This window comes from Cantharellus anzutake (assembly GCF_015039405.1).
Source record: "Cantharellus anzutake strain C23 chromosome Unknown EI90scaffold_193, whole genome shotgun sequence".
Lineage (NCBI taxonomy): Eukaryota > Fungi > Basidiomycota > Agaricomycetes > Cantharellales > Hydnaceae > Cantharellus > Cantharellus anzutake.
Window position 1 is genome coordinate 104,793 of NW_024067143.1, and position 9,588 is coordinate 114,380.

Here is a 9,588-nt window from a genome sequence, read left to right on the forward strand (position 1 = left end):
ATGGATGGCTACTAGAAACAGGGTGTTGAGCTCCTGTGCCACGTCCATCCACTTGGACAACATCAACCGATTCCACTCGATCCCACCATCGGGGTTGGTGACGAACCATTTGGGCTTTCCAAGGGCAATGAGCAGATCCCGTCTGACGCTCATGATGCGTGGGTCGCTGAGAAAGCTATAGTTGGGGATCCTATTGTGGAGGTCATCGGTGATCCCAGAACATTCTTGGAAAGGCATTTGGAGCTCAACTCCCTGGGAGAGCCATTGGATCTTCTCCTCGATGAGCCCCAAGATCCCATTGTAGAGGGTGGGAACATCCCCCAGTTGGATTTGCTGGCCCTTGACCGTTATGGACTTGTTATCGTCGTTCCACATCACTGTTGAAAACCCCTCCTCATCGTTCATGGCAACGGTGGTTGCATAACGGTCAGCAGACAACACTGTATCGAAGGGACTGGGAAATCCGGAACGTAGCCAGCAGGAGCATAGCTCCATACAGGTCCTTTGGAAAAAAAAAAAAAAAAAACCCCGTTAGAGGTCATAGATGAGAGGTAAAATAAAAATAAAATTACATGAACTCGTTGCTCTTCACCACATCCTCCACCGATGATCCCTCATCAGTGATTGCTGCTATACAAATCTCCTTGATCGCCACCAACCGGAAGACGTGGAGCATCCCTGACATCCGGCCACATATTGCCGAACAGGATGCAAACCTCCCATTGTTGGGATCCAGGTTCAATAGCATGAGGAAGATGAGTACAGGATCCTTTTTGGATTCCTGTAAGATTTTTCGGTGGGTTGAAAAGAGGAGCGAGTGAAGGAGGCGATGGATCAATAAGTCCCATTCATCATCGTCGTCCAGTGCCACTGGCGATCGGAGGGCCTCATATAGCCTTGCTATATCCCCTTTCTGCCCATCAGTGAGGATGATGTGGAGGGGGAATTCTTCGTTGACATGGCAGTATCTGAGAACAAAGGTGACCAGCCGTGAAGCCAATTGCTCGTACCGGATTGACGTCGAGGTGTGTTGAGGTAGAGAGAAGGGGATGTTCTCGACGGCGCTGCATGCATGCATCAGTCTAGAGACGACAAGAGAAAGAGCAAGCACTCACTTGGCCGTGCTGTTGACCCATTTTAAAATGATAGGCGATGTGATCTCGATCAGTGGATGAATCCTCTTGAAATACCCTGCCACCCGACCAGAAAGCGGCTGCAACCATTGGGGATCAGTCGACACTCGAGCTAGAGTGATCTCATGCAACTACTGAAAAGGGAGACGCTCGGTGAGCTTCAGCCACCCAAAGGTGGCTAAGAAACCGTTCACATGGCGTGGGTCGTCAGAAACGTCCATCGTGGTTGGGTTCCATCTGGATTCTTCCTCCTGGAAGAGACCCATGAAGAAGGATTGTAGATCGGGGTCCAAAGCGCTGCAAGACATGTAATTCTCGTTGACGGGCCACACCTGATGGCCTTTGTTTGCCTTCAGTATCACTTGGACTGAGCTCTCGATGAGTCTGAAACCCTCTTCGTGGTGATGGTTACTTATCATCGACTTTCTCGCCAAGCCAGCAAATCCGCAGCCAGGGAAGGAACACATGAAGCCAGGGACTATGGGGATAGATTGGATGGGGGGCACCTTGGACCTTGGACGAGTGACAGTGAACGGGACGCCTAGCTGGATGAGGATATCCTTGTAGTTGGCAGGTAGTTGGCCAATGTTGTTATGCTTGGAGGTTATGTGATTTGCGAGATACTCAGGTTTGATACCCACTCTACATCCCTGGCACACGATAACCTTCCAGCAAGGATCGATCCCCAGCTGGAGATGATGAAACTTGGGGGGGATGATTAGATCGTCTGAACGCAGCACCTGGCGGTTGGAGAGCTCCTCCTTATCGCTGTCCGGAACTAAGACGATTCCCTTGTTGCACTTGGCCTTGTGCATCTGCAAACAGGCCTCACTGCCGAATGTCTCTGAACAAGAAGGACACTGGCCACCCTCTTTGCGATGCATCCTGAATGCCAAAGAAATGAGGACATAGGGAGACACTGGCAACGACACGCTCACTTTTCTTGTTGGAGGGAAGAAGGCTGTCTTGGCATTGTTTGAACCTACCAGGTACATCAGTGACGAGCATGGATGCAAGAAGGATGTTAACGCACTCAAAGGGGGGAAACGTCGAGGACGCCATCTCCCACAGCCTGACTGAGTATTTGTAGATGCGACTGTGCATCAAAATTCCTCATGGAATAAGTGGACATGTCCATGAGGGGATTTGGTCAAACGTTTTTCGTGTACATGTTTCGTCCTTGCCTATTCAATCAAACGTTTCTCATGGAGCAAGTGGACATGTCCACTTGCTTGTCCTTACCTATTTATTCTCACGGAGCAAGTGGAGATGTTCACTTGCTCGTCCTTGCCTATTCAGTCAAACGTTTCTCACGGAGCAAGTGGGGATGTCCACTTGCTCGTCCTTGCCTATTTAGTCAAACATTTCTCACGGAGCAAGTGGGGATGTCCACTTGCTCGTCCTTGCCTATTCAGTCAAACATTTCTCATGGAGCAAGTGGGGATGTCCACTTGCTTGTCCTTGCCTATTCAGTCAAACGTTTCTCACGGAGCAAGTGGACATCTGTCCTTGCCGACACAGAGCAAGTGGACAGCCTATTTTTTCGTCAACCATTTCTCACAGAGCAAGCATGGATATATATACCTCGACTCGTTGTCTCTGCAGCCCCCCCAACTTGCACTCACCTCGTGCATTGCGATCGTTTGCTTGGGTTCACTTGTCCAGAACACTGATGGTGTCACAAAACCTCCCTGGCCCTGTGGAGAAGCCTGCCGCTACGCTCTGTGATGTTTTTGGTGGGAGACCCTGAGAAATGGGACGCAGTTAGCCATGGTATGCGAACTAAGTCAATAACCTTCTCCTGTGTCATTCTCCTGGGACATTGCGGGCCAGCAGCAGAGCTTCACTGGCAGGGAACGGGGTGTGTCAGGTGACGGATCGGACAAGTCTGTTGATAGGTGTTCCCATGTCTCCGTGGCCAGTATATCTTGCACCCATGCCACTCTTTTCCACTTGTTCATCCAGAATGCTGATGTTGGCCATGATGTGTCAGCGTTGGCATTCAGCCAGGGCCTTGACCTTCGTGAGACTTCATGGCTAGATGTTCAACACAGGAGATGAGTCAAGAGGCACGCCAACTGTTGCAGATTGGCCTGGAGTATATCGTTCGTGGTCATCAATTTTTCAACCCCTGCCACTCTCGTTTGGAGGCAATTTATATAACAAATTTTTGGATCACCTCTCCCTCAGGCTCGTCTGAGGGGGAGGATTTCTTTATTGATGTTCAATATCTACACTCATAGGGTACGCACATGTTACTTGGTGTTCCATAATCGGTCCGTAAGTGGCATACAGCTCCCAGGTAAGTATGATTCCATGTGGCTGCCCTACCAATACTTATACGTATGCCTTGTTTCAGCCATTCAAAAGACGTAGGAGAACATGTAATATACCTACCTATGTAGCTAGACTAATGACATGATGAGACAAAACGTACCGGCACGTCGTCATGGCTCGCTCCCCTCAAGTCATGACGTTGTCTGTCAATGAAGAAACAAACTTAGTAAACAAGGGATGGAGCGAATATGCAAAATAGAAATGTCTTCATGCTCTGCATGGTAGCAAATAAAATGATGACAGATATCGATATGCTTACTGCCGCCATGGAATTGGGGATCGTGTGCTAGTTCTGCCAAACAGCGTGGCTGATGGCAGCATATTTGGCCTCCAGAGTAGTGAGGACAATAGTGCCCTGCTTCTTTGAAGCCCACGCAATCAGTCCTCCAGACATCATGAACACAGTGCCCAGTCCTACCGTAACACGCTAGGTAACTAGTTTCTATTTACTTATTAGTTCAACAACGATCAATTGACTGAGCATAACATGCTAGTGTAAATCGCTGATATTCTAATAACTTTAATACCAATAAAATGGCTGAGCTCACAAGTATAAGTGTTGGAGGACAGCCTCGAAACATGTATTTACATATGTTTGTGCCGACAATTTTATTTAGTGGTCTACTGTCATCTTGTCCGACCCCGGCCCTGGAACTGCCATAACCCTATATTTTTCTATAATAAGATATGTACATGTGGAAGGCAAATAAGGGTGCGCACGACCCATGGGAACATTCTGAGCGAGCGACTCGCCCAGAACCATCATAGCCACAGTTGTGGGAACATTCTGGGCGAGCAACTCACCCAGAACCGTCATAGCCACAGCTGTGAGAACTTTTAATGCTCAGCTGAGTCGTAACTAATGACAGAGAGTTCGTTAGTGTAGGCCCTGAACTTGTCAAGGATATGCCCATAGTAGGTGCTAAGTCAGTGCGGGTAAGCGTAGAGAAGCGCACGCTTATATTTGACGAGTTAGAAGTGCAAACCAAGTCCATCCTCTAACAGCTGAGAGTTACGATTGAAGCGCTCCGATTGGTCGCCTCGCCTTTCTCACTCTCTCATTGGCTCGCCTCGTTTTTTCCCACCCTTTTGGCCCTCCTCGTTCGCTGGCTTCAGCGCGGACTTTGATGGCTTGACGTCGTTCTGACGTCTGCAGGGATGCAAACCCGACTGGGCCATTCCCAATCCATGGCCATCCATGCTCTCAATGGAGAGTGCTCTCCTTTGTCACTATGGACATCGACACAGGTTCCGAGGCTCGGTCTCATTCCGATCACTCAGCGTGTCTGATGGATTTGGATTTTTACCCGGTTACGCCCTAGCGTTCATGTCGCTCAGCTACCCTGATTCCATGATCACCTACCGTGCCCCATTCATGCTTTCGCTTCCGCAAGTGGTTAACGTGGTACAGGTATGGACGCAGGAGATGCAATGACTCCGTGCGATCATCCACGTAAGTTAACTCAAAATTCATCTCCCTCTCGATCAACATGGTTGAAATCTTCAAGACAGGCAGTTTGCCGTGCTTTTGCTGGCGTTTTGGCTGCATAAAAGTTGAATAGTGGGTGTGGGCCCCACTCAGTCCGCTTCCAGAATCATTCTCTCCCCCCCCCTTGTTTCTCTTCAAACGAAACGTTGGACACGACAAGAGGCTACCTCTCCTTGCTGTCAGTATCATTCTGTTGCCCTCTCCCCACCGACCGCTAGCCTATACACTCTAGTCGTTAATCCAGATACTCTACGATCAATTCTTCCCCCCTCAACGAACAAAACCCCTCCTTCGTCACCACATCCTCATGCCCCTCCCGGCCGATCCCTCGTGCTGAAAAACAGCTGGCCTTCACCCTTCTGGACCGCTATAATATCCAACGCAAGCAACGGCGGTTGTTAGTAGACCTGCGCGCCAGTACGCACATGTGACGGACAACTGAATACCGTGCTATGGTGCACAAGTCAGCCACGCTACATACCTCCGTTAGCTGTTATCTCCCTGCCGTTGCCGCCTCATGTGAAGATGTTTGGTGGCCTGCAGGTATCCGAGTGAAGGTATAAAATGCCCAAATTTTCCTTCAGCTCTCCCCTCCACCTCACCTCAACGCTTAAACGTCACCTTTATGTCATCCACCAACGTAGCTACCACGGATACTCGGCACAACGGGGTGCCTGGTATGTTCTGGGGAGAGTTACGATCGAAGCGCTCCGATTGGTTGCCTCAACTTTCTCGCTCTCTCATTGGCTCCCCTCGCTTTTTCCTACCCTTTTGGCCCTCCTCATTTGCTGGCCTTAGCGCGGACTTTGATGGCTTGACGTCATTCTGACGTCCGCAGGGAAGCAAATCGTCGCAAACCTGACTGGGCCTTTCCCAATACGGGCCTCCGTGCTCTCGATGGTGAGCTGTGCACAATGTTCGCGGTGGTGGTGCTGTTCTTTCTGACTATGATCATCCACTCAGGATCCGAGGTTCGGTCCCTTTCCCTATCCCCACTCAGGTGCGTGGGTTTTCATCCAGGCTACGGTTAACCGTCTATGTCGCTCGCAGACACTGCCACCGAACACATAAACTCTTCCTGTTTGCGTCGGCCCACATACCGTCCGCATCAGCACCTATCGGATCACAGGTTACGGTCTCATGCAACACCGTTCTCTCCGTCTGCTGTCCTGAGTTGGAGGATCTCCACCTGCCTCTTTCTCTCACTTCATTTCCCTCCCTAATATCACTTTGCGATCTCACTTTGGTTACGCTGTCTTGAATTTGACACCGGAAATTAATAACAACCGTCTACACAGTGATCTTCTGATCGGTGCGTACTCGCTTCCGCTGCAAACACCGGTTCTTAATCAGGTACCGATGCCGGGGATGCAATGATTGTGAAGTTCAATTCCTTTGTGTCCAAGTCCAGTTCGGTCCCTCCGCCCTGCGTTGGAGATCTCTTATTTGTTCGAGATTCCTTTATCCCTCGATTTGTCGACGAAGAGTTCATCCCGTCCTCCTCGCTCTCCTCCTGTACCACTCTCCTCACTAACAATCTCGGAAGAGATATGCATCTTATTACTGAGACAAACGTGTTTTTCAAATCCTCCTCCCCTTTTCACCACCCCGATACTTTGTATCCGTATTTGTACAATTTGTCTCCCTGTCGGCCAATCTCTTCTCTTTTGGCATCGTGGTATCTCATTGTACATTACCAGGACCGGGTCGCACGATGCCTGCATGCATGCCAATCCATAGGCTGGGACCAGCTCGGGTTCCGGCCATTTACACTAAGTGCTCACACTGTCTGATTAGACAATAATCGATTGCATTTACCGCCACGCTTGTAAGGGTATTTAAGTGTTGCCGGATGGAGCCGGGTAGCCATTTAAATTGTGAGGCTGTGCGGACACTTTTTTTTTCTCCCACTGGGGTGCAGGAAGGATCGAGGTGGGGGGAGGGAGGGCCCGCTCTTCCCCTACCAGATAACGATCCCAGGTTCTCTTACCTGTGTCCAAGGCAGGGTTGTGTTGTGCCCGATAGCGCGCCGTTGGGATATCATAGCACAGCATCCCTTGGAACCCTGCACCCTTCCCCCAAGTCGAATCCCTGGTGTGAGCCTTTCCTTCCTATTTCATTGAGAGCTGAACTTGTCCAGAGTATAACCGGCATGAAGGGGGAGTTGGGAGCGTTGATTTCCAGGTAGGAACCTTTTGATGTATTCAGCGCTTACATCTCTCATTCCCGTGCAGCGTTCCCATTCCGCATTCCCGTTTTTATTTTATTTTTCCTCTTGTCCCACTTTGGCATATCTGCTGCTCCCTGGGGGTTCCAATACTTTGACACAAAGGGATCAGAGCATATCCCTCAAAGTGTTCCCCAGGCAGACGTGCCATCGTGTCTTTTTACATCCCTCCTTTTTTATTTTAATTTTTTTTGGTTTCTGAATAACAAATGCAGGAGCTATATCGAAGATAATTACCTCTATTCGAGGGAAATATGTCTCATGGAAGGGGATACACTGAGCCCACAGTCGCAGTCACGTGTATGCGATTCCATCTCGCCCGCGGTGTTTGTTGATGGGCGCCTGGATCCTAAGTTGCCTCCAGGAAGGCTGAGGTTGTGGGAGTTCTACTCCCTTCTCCATCGCGCTTGTGCTTGGTGTTAACTGGTAAGTTCCCCCACCACAGCAGGGCTTGTAACTTACGCACGCTTATTGCGATCGCCAATCTCTGCAGGCGGTTATGTGGTTGTTGGGCGCGGTTCATGCTCAGTGGACTGCATTCCCGATGCCGCACCCAAATGTGCTGGCTCAAGAATGCTCCTCCCAACAGATTCTGTAGATCCCTCCACACTCGACACCCTGTCCAACCCCTCCCTGCTTTGGTGTCATCGACCCAATCCTTATCATCACCCAATCCCGATCTCGGAAATCCTTTCGGTACTCTAACACCCCATTGATAATGCGGCCTCCAACATTGATTTGAGCCGCACTGCTGTGCGCACAGATGCCAGTGTGTCGTCAGTTGTGGCTCGGTGTTCATATCTCTCTCCGCCTCCCGAGTCATCGCGCCCACCATTAATGCCGTCCATCGTTTAATTGTTGTTTAATGTTCTCATTTCACAGGACTAATCACGGGGCTGTGGTCAGACCCAACCCAGCTCATGCCAAGGTTTCCTCTGTCCAATCATATCCTGCCGCTCCTGTCCACTCCCTTTTACCGCTCCTACCATTCACGAGTTGCCGCGCAACCTGACTACTCAATGAGTCTAGGTTTCTGCTTGGGTTTTCTGGCATGGATGCGCACACTAGCGGAGGTACGTACTGAACTTCCCTCACTGCGAGAGTGCTCACAATTAGTCCAGGCCACACTTATAAAAAGCGCCTGCACCTTTACTTTCCCCCCTCTCTATCTCCTGGACTCGTGCCTCTCTCGGTGAGTAAGGCCGCTTACTGCTTTGTCTCCAAACTCTTACTCGTGCATTGTCACTGCTGTTTCTGCTGCTGCCACTCTCTTGACTCCCGGAATCGTCCATGCCTGCTCAGTAGCTTGTTTTTGCATTTCCCACCACCTCCCCTCTCTCCACCATTTCATCTTTCCATTTCCACTCCTAATGGAGTTCACAAACTTTCTGGTTCACCGACTCTTCTCTCTCTTGACTTGCGCTGTACTTTGTACCTCTCTGTCTCCTCATCTTCTATTTTTCCGCTTTTCCTTTTTCCTTTCTGTATTCTGTTGTGCGTTCTACTCTGTATATGGACAAACAGGTCCACTTTGCCTAATATACACTGGGCCACTTGGCCGTCTCCCGCTACAACTTCAGTAACACTAATCACGGGTTAGCAGTCTACCCCCAGCTGACCTCAGGTTTCCGCCCCTGTTTGCCACTGGCTGGGAAACCTGGCTGCGCCCAGTCGAGACCGCTTTGGCCTTCCTCTCATCGATCATGGATTTCTCGTGATTTATCGCGCAACTTAGCCTGAACGGGTCAAAGCACGCTACCTCAGTCGTACGCTGAATGTTCCGGCGCAGAGGCGCGAAGCGGACCATTCAGTGGAGGTACGTACTGAACCTTCGCTGTTGAGGAGAGGTTTAAATACTACCTAGGTCGTGCCTATAAAGGGCCTGGTATCTCGTGCTCCCCTGGTACGCTTTTGACCCGCTGCCGCTGCTGCCACCTACACATTACTCTGTCCCGGATTTGCTGCTGCCAATACCGCAATTCTCAACTACATTCCCATTTGCTCCAGCTCCTAGCCTGTTTTCTTGTCTCCCTCCTCCCCGATACTCCTCCTTTGCCGTCTCTTCTTTTTGAACTTTTTTACATCATCTGTTACTCCTTTTTCTTCATTGTATTTCATCTCTGTACATTAGCTTCTGTTTGCTGTTTTAGTTTTTACGGCTCTCAATTTGGCTGTCATCAGTTCTAGTAGTTTTGTGCTTTCCCTTTGTATGTACGAGAACACACGTAACGCGTCGCACACATGCGGCTAATTTCACCGCCTGCATGCTTGTCTGCTAACAACATTCATCATTACGTATTTACCAGCTCAAGAGGCTTCGACATCCTGTCGGGGCCGTTGCTACGCTAGTCTTCGCGAAATAATGTATTTGTATCCTGGCTCACGTCCGTTGAGATAGCCCA